Below are 13,431 nucleotides of genomic sequence, written 5' to 3' on the forward strand. Positions count from 1 at the left end.
TTTGTAATGTATATTTTTGGCGAAAAAAATACTACGCCACTGCTTTATCTTGAATTAAAAATTATTTTTAAAATTTCCATACATTTTTGAGCACATTTTATTTGCTGGGTTTTTTTTGTCCGACGCATGGTTTTCGCTCAAAAAATTAAAAATCGCTCTACTTAAGGATACATTCTTTAAAAATCTGATGCGGTATCGTGCATCGACTGAAAGCAAACTAAGAGATCAGATTTTTTGCAAAATAATTTTGGATCTAATAGGTATTTGTTGTCAGATGCACTGTTCTCAATTAAAATTACGTCATAACGCAGCACCGCTTAATAATTTTTGAAAACATAAATTTAGTTATGCTGGAATAAATGACGTGTAGCAGAATTTATTTACTGCACCTCTTGGAAATATGGAGTTTGTCGGAAATATGGAGTTCTTTTAAAGATTAAAAGCAGAAAAAACAGCGTACTCACCATAGCAATAAAAAACGAATTCTCTGTATGTACAAACGTCAGTAGCTAATATTGATGTTGGTTTAAAGTAAGGTGTTGGTGTTAAAAACTGTCACAGCGCGTTTTGATTGATTTTGAAGTGTTATTGAAGTTATTTTGGTAGTCCGCTGTTTTTCTGAATATCAGTAAATATGGTAAATTATACGAATGCGGAAATGGCGCAAATGCATTACGTATATGGCCTTGCCGATGGTAATGCAACAGAAGCCAGGCGCATTTATCAGGAAAGATATCCTAATCGTGCCTTACCAGATAGCCGAACCATTTCAAATATTCATCGTCGACTTGGGGAAACTGGTAGTTTCAAGAAATGGACTCCGGAAGGTAGACCTCGTGTAGTAAGAACTCCTGAAATTGAGGAAGCGGTGCTGCAAGAAATTGAGGAACATCCTGAGACGAGTACGAGGAAGATTGCTAGAACTCTGGATATTTGTCATCAAATTGTTTGGCGTAATTTGTTTGATTTTTTGTTATACCCATACCATATTTCAAGAGTGCAGGCATTACTCCCCAGAGATTTTCCACAGCGTGTGAACTTATCTACAAAGTATTACACTAAATCCGCAGTTTGAGACACACAATTTGTTCACAGACGAAGCAAATTTTTCTCGGAATGCAATTCAAAATTTCCATAACAATCACGTGTGGGCTCATAAAAATCTCCATGCAATAACCGAAACCCATTTCCAACACCAATTTTCGGTTAATGTATAGGCAGGAATTATAGGTGATCATCTAATAGGCCCATTTTTTCTACCAGGACGCCTTGATGGTCGTTCTTCTTAACACTTTCTCGAAGAAGACTTACCTCGGTTATTGGAAGATGTGCCACTTGCGTTAAGGAATCGAATATGGTACATGCACATTTCAGTGTAATTGTCCGAAACCATTTAAATACAGTTTATCCTAATCGTTGGATAGGTCGCGGAGGACCTCAGCAATGGCCAGCAAGATCCCCCGATCTTAATAGTTTAGATTTTTTTTTATGGGGTCACCTTAAAACTCTTGTGTATAAAACTCCCGTTAATACTTCAGAAGATTTAAGAGAGCAAATAGTTGCCTCGTGAAACTATACGAAATACGCCGGGAATATTTGAACGGGTGCGTAATTCCATGCGTAGAAGGGCGGAAACATGCATACTAAGTGCAGGTGGCCACTTCCAACAATTTTTATAATCAGTTTTGGTATTATTACTAATTAACAAGTTTGTGATATTCGTTTAGACTTACTGTCACAAAATAAAATAAAACTCGTTTTTGTGAAAAATTTATTTTTTTGCAGATTATATTTTCAAATATTATTAGGGAATTGGTAATGCGTTATGAAGCAATTTTCAGATTCTCATTCATTTTAGAATTGATCTAATTTCTCAATTTGCTTTCTGTCGATTTTTATTCTTTTGAGTGGAAATCATGCGTCGGACAAAGAAATACCAAGAGATCAAATTTTCTCAAAAATGAATGAGGATTTTAAAAATGATTTTATTTTGAGAAGAAAGCATTGGCGTAGTACTTTTTCCCCAAAAATATTCAATGCGAAACCCGTATGGATGCCACTGTTTGAAAAAATACAAATTTGTGTACATCAGAAAATGCGCGTTGAGGCATGGAACATATGTACCAAATATGCCAAAGATGTCTACAAAATTATCTCAGTTATTATTAAAAAACTGATTATTTTTGAAAACTTTGCCACCCTGTATCTCAAAAGTTAAGCCGTTTAGGACATACGTTCATAGGAAGTTTTTTCTTAAAATGGGTCTGAGAATTACCTCCTCAAATATTAGCATGTATTTAAGGAACACCCTGTATATCCCTCCCTGTATATCCCTCGCATAGGACATGCCTGACAGTTTAATCTTTCTGTTCACACATCCTGCATAGAGTTGTGTCCACTAGCCTTATATTGTGGATGTGTTTCCTTAGTTGACAGTGGCCAGTCAGACGTCCTACTGTTAATCATAGATTTTTCCTGGTCATCGCCAGATATTTCTTTGGCGACTGCTTTCCAAGGTCGCCCAAGGTGATTCTGGCAAGATTGCCTCCTTCGATTCCATCCCATCTCTTTAAGGATTGGGCATGGGTGTGACGTTTGGCTAGTTCCGCAATTGTCGAAGTCATCAGGCCGTAGTTGTCACTGGGTCCTAACATTCTTAGTCCAGCCGCTTCCTTGGCTAAAGAGTCGGCAATGCGATTACTTTTACTCCTGTCGTACCCTCCAATCCACCTCAGGATAATGTTATTATCTACCGAGGCTTTTGCCTCTTGGTGGCACTTCAGCAGTAGCTCTGAGGTAACACGTTGTTTGTTCAAGGCTAACAGGGCTTGTTTGCTATCAGTACATATTTCTTCGTTTTTGCCAGAAATTTCTTTCCTGGTTATTTCTTTTGTGGCGATTGCGATACCAGCAAGTTCTGTTTGAACCACACTGGAATTGTTTACCATTCTCCACCTAATCCTTAGACTTATTATATAGCGTTATTGGAATATTAAAATGCATAAATTGCGGAAAAACGACCCCATTTGAAAAAAAAATCTTTTTCCTCAAACCATTGCAGTGTTACAAATCAATGAAAACGATGGCAAAATTACATGAAATTGCTCCCGCATATACCATATTCGCCAGATTTGGCTCCCCGCGACTACTGGCTGTTGGCAGACGCCAAAAAAATGCTCACCGGTAAGACATTTTGTTCGAACGAAGAGGTTATTGCTGAAAATGGAGCCTATTTTGAGGCAAAAAAGATAAGTAGTTCTACAAAAGTGGGGTTAAAATGTTACAGCGGCGCTGGAATGACTGTGTGGCTCTTGATGGATATTACGTTGATGAATAAAGCCAAGTTTGAACAAAATAAAAACTTAGGACTGAAGCTTTTCAGCTCAGGTGTTGATAGTGGACTGTGCAATTTATAATGACATTCCCAAGCCCATGAAACGAGATGACGTCAATCATTTTAATATCAATTTCAAACGATTCTTATTATCTTCAAACTATTAATGACCCATGCCCTATTACAAATCTATAAATAATAAATAGTCATAATATTTTAAGATGAGAAGACAAAGACAACCATCCTGCGAAAATTGCCATACTTTGATGACGGTTAAACACCTTCTCTTAGAATGCCACCAGTATGAAGCCGATCGACAACGATATAACTTACCGGATAATATCAGAACTTGCCTCGGTACCAAAGCTATAAGAAATGTTTTGAACTTTCTGAAAGCAACAGATCTTTTTAACAAAATATAAACAGATATTGTATACTACAAAATGGCTAATGACCTCAGCAGTCGATGCCAGAATAATAATTAAAATATATATATATATATATATATATATATATATATATATATATATATTTTAAGATATTTGAAAATTCTTTTTGTTTATTCCTTTGCGTACTAGGCGACATTTTTAAGGTTAAGTGGAAGAGCAATTGAATGATGACTTGTCATCATGTAAATTGAACTTCGCCTTTTGTCTTCTTATAATAAATGAACTGTACATGATTAATTTGATTTGAATGTATTAGAAGATAATAAAGACGGTATTATTATTATTATTACACAAGAAATTGTTGATAGGTGACTGACTGTCAAAGAGACAAAGAACCACACATATTTCTGAAATGTTTAAAATAAGCAATAATTTCAATTTATTTAGTTTGTCAATTAAGTTGTAACTAGGTTACTTCAAAAAACCTGTCATGCAGATATGCAGTATTATCACTCAAATTTAATTATAGACAAACTGACTTTATGTTAGATTACACTGTTCATCAACTTTTCAAAAATCGATCAACACGATTCTGTACCTCATTTCTCCTCTCAGGCTAAGAGAATCAGGCGCTGGCTACCGAATTGTTTTATCTACCTCCGTGTTAAATTTAGATGCAATATACAACTGTTTTTTAAGTCTGAATATATGTCAGTTTTTATGAGAACGGTGTGTGAGACCACAGACAATGTGTAGGGAGGAAATACAGTAATTCAATGTTTTTCAAATACATTCGTTAGCAGGTGATCTAGCTTTTGGAGAATATAATATCCTGCCGTCACATGACCATCCCTAGAAATTCTCAGCTATTTCAATTTGTCATACTTTGTCGTACTTTGAGTTGGGAAACGACGTAACAGTTGATAAAATGTTTTGGATCAGTCACTGAGTTACAGGTTGGTGAACTTTTACTTTATAAAATCTGATATTGTTTGTCGGAATTGATTGTATGTTGGCTAGAGAGTTAGTTTAGAGAGACCCGAAGAGAAGCAGAAAGGCAGAGATATTTTAATTGTGAATAATCATTATAAGGATTCCATAATCTGAAAACGTTGTCCTTTTCGGTTCACTTAGATTAGCGACTGCGTAAATTCAAAGTTTTTTTCTCAAAGAAAAATATTCTATGTTCTATTCGCCCTTAGTATGTCGCATCTTTTCAATAATTTTACCTATCAAAAAAAACTAATAAATTATAAGGTACGTACTTAACGTTCCGGAGGCTAAAATCTACCTTCGTCTTCAGAATCGAAAATGACATAATGATGAGAATAATAATAATACTAACGATAATGATCGTCTTTATTGAAGAGGAATTGAATATATAAATCACAATATAATGATATAACTCCCTTATTTGATTAATAGAAGGCGAAATTTAGCCAATGGTTACTCTTACATCTAACCTTCTGATGATCAGCCATAAATAAAAGAACAAAACAAAACCGACACTTTTCTTCTTTGCATCTTTTTTGCATATTTCTATTCTGTAAAGTAATGACAAATATTCACGCTAGCTTTAGAGCCTCAGCTATCTTGATCAACTTCACCTTGTGGACTTTTTTGATGTTTCCGTCGGTAATAGCCTCTTTGGGGCGTCCACTACGTGCATCGTGCAAGGTACTCATTTCACCTCATTTAAACTCAGCAAGCCACTTCTCAACGGTTGATTTTTCTGGTGCAAAGTATGAATATCAAGAGCCTTGACTTTAACACAAACTAACAAGAGTTGCCTCACTTGAAATGTTCTATCCCACCATCTCAGAGTCCGACGGCTGTGAAATTTGAACAGCCCATCTGGGATACCTGTAACATAGCTCACATGAACTGTTTGGATTCTTGGTTTTTATTATGAATACACTTTTTAATGGATATGTGAAGTTGATTAACATTTTTCATTGACGTTGTCCATTTGCTGAATGTCCCAAATAGCTCCCAATGAATCCTTTACTATTAGCGATCGTGTTACCCCATTTCCAACAATGCAGTTGACTCACGTAGCATTTCAAAAATATCTTCATTGTATATGTCAATGAATTTTCTGTTTTTAGTTTGCAAGTGTTGAGTGGTGAAACGAATACCGCAGGGAATCCTTTTCTGACTTTTTTTTTATTTAAGTTGTTTATTGTCCCTTCAACCATTCAGGTTATTAGTAACGGCATATTACATGTCATAGTAAATATAAAAATCTGAATAATAGATACAGTTAATCTAATATAATCTGAATTTCATTGACTAAACCAATATCAGTTAGGTAATCTATAAGCTGGGAGGGATTGCAACCTTCCTTCAGAAGTTCGGCAAGAGTTGAAGAAAATCCATGTAGTTTTCGATGTCGGTTGTAAGCTTCGCACTCGATTAAAATATGTTTCACTGTTAGGGGGCATTGGCATATTTCGCAGGTTGGTTCTTGGGTTTTATCGATCAGGTGGGAGTGTGTGATGCGGGTGTGTCCAAGGCGTAGTCTAGTAACTATGGTTTGTTGTTTTCTTTCCAAGGAATATATTTTTCGAGGGAGTACGGTCTTTTTCACTTCGGCCAATTTCGATTTGGAGAGGTTCCATTCAGCTTGCCATGCATTGATAATCATCTCTTTGAATATTTGTTTGACGTCAGATTTGGCAGTTCTGGTTATTGTGTGAAGTTCGTCAGCATCCGTTGCATCTCTAGCTAATCGATCGGCTATTTCGTTACCCTTTATATCCATGTGTGATGGTACCCATACGAAGTGAGTCGTATGCATAAATGAGACTAAGATATCGCCTTCTGTAATATAATGAGGGTTCAAAGGTCTCGCAGTGCAGGCTGGTTACGGGACTGGAGCAGAATGCTCCGGAGGCGATTCTGATTGCTGTGTTATGGATGACATCAAGTTCTCTCAAAACTGATTTTTTAGCTGAATTATAAACTATACACCCGTCGTCAATTTTGGATCGTATCAGTGCTTTATATATTCTCATCAGGCATATGTAATCTGCTCCCCAACTTTTGTTTGCCAGCGTTTTCATGAGGTTGAGCCCGTTTTGGCAGGATGATTTCAGATTTCTGATATGTGTTTTCCAATTTAATTTGCGGTCAAAAGTCATACCTAAGAATTTTAGATTGTCAACATATTCCAGCGAGCTTGCATATAGTTTCAGTTCTGGCTCATGCTCAGTTTTCCCTTTGGAAAAAAACATACATTTGTTTTTTTGTGGAGAAAATTGTAGTCCCACTGAGTCCGACCAATCTTTAATGGAGTTTAGCGCTCTCTGTAGATTATATTGCATCGAATGGGTGTTCTTACCTTTCATAAAAATAACAAGGTCGCCTGCGTAGAACCTTGCTTTTACTGGTTGTTTGTAGTTGTTTAGTATTTGGTTGATCGCTACAAGAAAAAGTGTTACGCTGAGAACAGATCCTTGTGGTAATCCGTTTGGCTGGGCTTTCATAGATGAATTGACACCGTTAATGCGTACTCTGAAATATCGATTTTTGAGGAAATTTTCAATGAATATCAACATATTTCTTTTAATATCCCATTTATGTAGAGTTCTGATAATATCATAGCGCCAGGATGTGTCATATGCTTTCGATATATCGAAGAAGACAGCTATACAGTCTTGCCCGTTTGCAAAACCTTCATGGATGTAGGATTCTACATCCACTAGGTTGTCAAGTGTGGATCTGTTTTTGCGAAATCCACTCTGACTTTGATGTATCGGTATAGATTCGAATTCGTTAAATCTGGAGATTGGCGGGTGCAAGAGCTCTGAACAACGTGGCATGAAGAAACCGTTCTGTCGAAGCAAATGATTTGGATAGAATACGTAAAATTTTCGATTAGCCAGGAAAATATATATGACTGGTTGTGAATTGTTTGTGACAGGTTCAAACTGAGTTTAGTCACGAAGGTATGTACTGATTCTTTGATAGGAGAAAATAGAAATTCGGGTTCGTCTGGAGTAAACTTTACTGCATCTTGGCTAGAATACGTTGGTAACTGAATGATTAATATTTTGCAGCAAATGTCAAACTCTGTGCTTTTCAAAACACTCAAAGTTGTTGGCAACTGAATTATCGGTTCCAGAATAGATACATGATGCATGTTGATATTTCTATATCCTTTTAATCTGATTGAATCTCGAACAGTTGTTCAGAAGATTAGTAGTTTGCCAGCAAAATTATATTTCATTTCATTAAATAACGCAATATTGTGATAGGAATGAATCGAAAAAGAAAGGAATGAAGTATATGTTGACGTTTCGGAAATAGATAGTGGCATAATTAATGCAATTGAAGTATGTCAATAGTTTACTCAACGATAACGTAGAAAAACCAGAAATGTATTAATTAAATGAATGAAACGTAAACTACACATATGATCAAGATTACCGTGGATCAATTCTTTGATAATAGAATGAATTTGAATTTTTTTCAACAGCTTATCTCGACACGTTTCATCTACGAGTTTGGCATCATCGGAACTTATTTGAAACTGATATGATATGATCAGCTTGTAGACACCCGATTTGTTATCTTTGTCGATATTGGATTCGTTTTTTTTTATATGTCTACCTAGGGTGTTATCAGTCTTGTATGCAATGTCGATGTTCTATTAGTAATCTACTCATCTTTTCTGTATAGGTCAGAGTTTTGAAAGTGTTAAGATTATCTTTGATCCGAGGGTATACTTGGTTAAAGGCTCGTTTGAGTAGTTTTTCTCGAAGATGTGGTGAATCATGTCTGAATTGAAGTTGTTATTTACTGCCATCTGATTCATTAAATTTATTTCTCCATCGAAATTCTCTGTAGACACAGGGATACTAATGAGTTTGTGTATCATGATGTGTTGAGCGGTGTTGATAAGGGTCAATAGAATCAACACAAACTAGCAGCTTACCACAGCTTGTTCAACAGACTCATCAGTATCACATTAGTATTCATACAAAAAAAGTTTCGAATTGAAGAAAACCAATTAGTCCTATGGATGATATCTGTTGGAAAACAATCACGTGATCTACGTCTTCCGAACTTTGATAATTAATAACGGCTATAATGTTGAAGCTACATCTGTCAAATTAGTTGTCATTTATTCAGTTTGTTTTTCCAAATCACCATTGACGGATAGAGCATTCAACAACAAGTACAAATTATGAAATCTTTTCATCAAAATGAGTGTTCTGTTAGGACAACGTACCGCGCGCTTAGTCCATTTTATTGTCGACATAATCGTCCTAACGCGAGAACTATTGGTAATGTGGTGGATAAATTTGAGTCCACTGGTTCCGTAAATGACTGATCAACACCCGTACGTCAACGTACGGTCAACGTGAAATTCAATCCAGTCTTTCCAGTGCTCTAACTACGGATTTATGACTTACCGTATCAAACGCCTTACGGATGTCTAAGTACACCACACAGTAGCCTTTCCTTGCGCCTCGCCTTTCTCTAATATAAGTGTCCAATATCATGGAATTGGCTAGTGTCCCGTCCACGTCCGTGAAACCGCGCTGGTTTGCGTTCAGGGACGTGGCCGTCTTCAGGCGGTTCGACAGTGCTCGGTGCATAAGCCTTTGCAAGCAGAAACCAACTGTTATCGGCCTTCAGTTGCTGGGATCGGCCGGGCTCCCCTCCTTAAAGACCAGAGTCGTTCTCATTTTACTGAAGGCAGGCAGCTGTATATTCCTCATGTAAATTATACTAAAGAGTTTTGACAGCAGCCTACTCGTTAACCTTCTCACCCTATCGACACTAATTCCATCCAACCCAGGGGCGGAGGTGGACCAGTTGACTTTAGCCTTGTCGACATCTTCGACTGTTATGGGGGAGAAGGTGGACCTAATTGGTGGTTTAGGGTCAGTTACAACCTCGTCGTCAACCGGTGACTCAGATTCTAGTATTCCACCGAAGAGGGTCTCCACATCGCTTACTTTGGGGTAGACCTCAGCCTGGTCGAGCGCTTTCCCTGACAGGATGCGGTCAACCAGAGCCTTCTTGTTCTTACTGTAGAGGTCCTGTTAGTTAGCTGCACGAGGACCACTACCAGTGTACTTTTGGCTATATGTCTTAGCCGGTCTACCCTTTCTGCTGACAGGTTGGATTTGGCCCTGAGGACCATCCCCAGCCTGTGTGTTTTTCGACGGTGCACCTCTAGTTTTCTTAGCTCTACCCACTGTAGAGTTAAATGTGACGCCAATCCACTCTGTTAGGAACTGTGTCAATTTGGCGTCACTCATCATGAGACCAGCCTCGGTTAGCTGAAGATAGTTGTATTCGTCCACTAGGCCATCTAGTTCATCCTCGAGCTCATTTTGCAAACGCAAAAGATAGGTTTTGAGCTCGGGAGGGATGACCACGGGGGACGATACCGAATTTGTATATACTCTCGGAGAGAGTCGCACCACGTTGGAAGTGCTTCCAGCTAACCTCGGTCTGAACTCAGTTGTTACTGTATCATCAGTGAGCTTATTAGAGGCTATCACCATTGTGGACCTCTCAATTCGGGGCCTCCTGGCCTCCTGTACCTCCGGTGGCGACGGAGTTATGACTGACCTAGGTCTCTTTCTTGATTCCGGCTCTGGTCCGCAAGGGGGGGGTCCCTGCAAATCCCATGCTAGTAGTAGGAGGCAAAGTGCTAACCAATTCCATGTTTGAAGGGCCGGCAACTTGGGAAGTGTGCATCACCGGCCTCTTCGATGTTATTGATAATGGCGAAGGCGCCTGTACAGGGCTAGCTGCGACAGGAGTCTGAAACAGCAAGCCATCGCTAGCCGTAGTGTCATCCAGCAATGCTGAAGCTGTTGGGGTGGCGTAAGTAGTTGTTTCCAACTCGATTTCTTCGGCACCCGATGTAACATTTCCGTCAAAATGTTCCAGACCAGTTGTAATGTCCGTTAGGGAGATGTGATGTAGAAGCTCTCCCTCTTTGTCATGTTCCACTGCGCCAACTTCAGCCGTTGTTCACCTGGCTTCTTCTAATGTCTTCGAGTTCAGCACTGCATCCGATCGATCCGTTGGTGTATTGGCTTTATCAGTATTCCCGGAATTGCGGTTTCCGGCAAGGAGACCAGTTAAAGGATTTTTCCTCGCACTATACCTGGCTTCGGCCAATAGCGTGGCATATAGGGGTTTGCAACGCTTATGGCGGATCTGATCTTTTGTCAGCTTCGTTGCACTTTCCATGTACGATATAAATGGTCGGCCTGGCGGTGTGGTTGTTTCAATAGCGGCCAGGCGTCTCATCACAGCTGACTCTTCCTCAGGGATCCGTATCTGCAACTCCTGATGGTATTTTTTAGGGTGAGCCCTTCTCTTGTGTAATCTGACTCCCCCGAAAGTTTCGTAAAATTTTCCACAGTGCATGCAGTGCTGCCTGTCTCTAATTCCACAAGTTTGCTTGTGGCGCAGTAACGCTCACTGTGAGCCACTTACTTGACCACACTTATCACACTGGTGTGGCTCCAGTGGCGCGCGGAGTGAGCCCTGTTCACCGGTTTGGGTCACGGTAACAGTTTTCTTCGTACTTTGCTCACTCCTGAGTGAATCCGGGCTGGAACCCGGTGTTGTTTTGCTCCCGGAGCTGCGAGGGAGCTTCCCTCCTGAATTCGCCCTAACTGATGTATGTTGGTCAGGAGTAGTCTTCGTCGACGTGGAGGCTCTCAAAGTTGTTTTTCTTGAAGAAACCGGCGTTATTTGATTTGTTCCAACCGTTTTCTTCATATTTGGATTTCAATCAATAACCTCTAAACGACCTGGTATTTCATGCGCTGCTTAGTAAACTCACCAGAGTTCCAGGGGATGCGATTATGGTAAGGAGTACACCCCCAGTCAAACGTTAAGCAGCTAACAAGTAGAATTTCCTTGCAGAATACAAACAACAATATATTTTTGAGGTTATTGTTGCACCGAATGGCTCCAAAACTGCACTAAAAGCTTGTTTTCAGGCTTACCTTCAATGCAGGTGAACGATGACATTGTTATAACTATACTGGCACAGACCGAGATAATTAAAACGCGCTAGAAACTGCACAATTTGAAATCTCCGGGGACGATCTTCAAAACCAGGCCGCTTGAATTTCTTCACGTTGACCGTGAAGAAATTATTCAATGCAGCTCATGCTACATTGAATATTTTTCACGAGCGATTTGAAGGCATGGTCATCTACGTGGAGGTGATTTGAACTGTCCACCGAGATCATGCGATCTGACCCCGTTAGACTTTTTCTTGTCGTGTTTTGTTAAGTCGCAGGTGTATGCGATTAAGCCACAAATCACAGCAGTCCACAAAGCCAACATCACCCATGCCATCGGTCAAATTCAGCTTGAACATTTCGGATGCCCTCCACCCAGAGAAGCTGAGGCGGATATTTGAACGATGTTATATTCCACACATAATAGTAATAACGATGGTTAATCACACACACTTTGTTTTATTTAAATTTACACTAAAATCATTCAATCCCTGGAAATCGATGAACTCAAGTAACCAAATTTCCTATTGAACGACCACTAAGAAGTTAATCCTTCGCCACTGGTTAATTTATTTTCATGGAATTTCAACTAGATTTGCACGGACTGATAACCAATCCGTCCAAAGCTTGTTGTTAAATAATCTGAAAATGGAACTTTTAACGGGTGATGATCGACTGTATTGCCAAACATGCACCAAACTAACCGACTATTATGAGAAACCAAGTATTGCTGAGGCACCAGTCAATCTGATAATAACACTGATACATTTCATTATTTAGGACTTCTATTGTCAAATAAGATATAAATTGATTTGAAATACCTGAAAGAATCTGTAATACAAAGGAAGATCTTGAAAAAGAACTACGCATCATCAAGAATGACCTTAAACGAAATGGTTACTCTAAAGTGATGGTGGAACAGGCTTTAGCTAGAAACAGCAAGAGCTCCACAAGGAAGAGAAGCCGTCACAACCAGTACTTGTACTTCCCTACATTAGAGGATTGTCGAAAATGATAAAAAAGATTGAGTCCAAGTATAACATCAGAACCTGCATCAGATCTGGGAACACTATCCGTAGCAGCCGCACACCTCTGTATTTGTAGAGTAGAGAGGCTGAGTGTAAGCCCACAGTACTTAGGCCACATGTGACCCATTGTACATCCTCTCGAGGAGTTGTCCTTAGGTCATCGTCCATGCTGTTCTTTTCAGGAAGGTGGGCATGTCACTAGGAGAAATCAACTTTATATCGGCAGGTGTAGGCCAAGGCTCGCCGAACACACACTCTCTTATTGATGATAACTCCGGGCACTCGCACAGGACATGCATGACAGTATCATCTTCCTGTTCACACATCCTGCATAAGGGTGTGTCCACCAGCCCCATATTATGGAGGTGTTTCCTTGGCCGATAGTGACCAGTCAGAAATCCTACGCTTAGGCGTATATTTTTCCTGGTCATTGCCAAATATTTCTTCGGCGCCAGCTACCTAGGGTCACCCAAGGTGATCCTGGCATGATTACATCCTTTGGTTTCGTCCCATCTCTTTAAGGATTGAGCATGGGTGTAACACTCGACTAGTTCCGCAATTGTCGAAGTCATCAGGCCGTAGGTGCCACTAGGTCTTAAAATTCTCAGTCCAGCCGTTTCCTTGGCTAAAAAGTCGGCAATGCGATTGCCTTTACTCCTGTCGTGCCCTTT

The 13,431-nt window shown here is 39.4% G+C and overlaps 1 protein-coding gene across 4 annotated transcripts in view; it reads left to right on the forward strand.

The window, feature by feature from the left end:
* Positions 1-13,431, forward strand: part of LOC111503006 (Inwardly rectifying potassium channel 1) — a 133,793-nt gene that overhangs the window by 20,933 nt on the left and 99,429 nt on the right. The window contains exon 1 of one of the 4 annotated variants that reach the window (XM_074178841.1): positions 4,655-4,679. The exons of the other annotated variants lie outside the window; for them this stretch is intronic. The gene's annotated coding sequence lies outside the window, so the exon portion shown is untranslated. Of the gene's footprint in view, positions 1-4,654; positions 4,680-13,431 lie in introns of those variants that run through there. 4 annotated transcript variants of the gene reach the window in all.

Source organism: Leptinotarsa decemlineata, unplaced genomic scaffold, assembly GCF_025532065.1.
Source record: "Leptinotarsa decemlineata unplaced genomic scaffold, Ldec_3_MD MMD2_tig00004307_RagTag_RagTag, whole genome shotgun sequence".
NCBI classification, from domain to species: domain Eukaryota; kingdom Metazoa; phylum Arthropoda; class Insecta; order Coleoptera; family Chrysomelidae; genus Leptinotarsa; species Leptinotarsa decemlineata.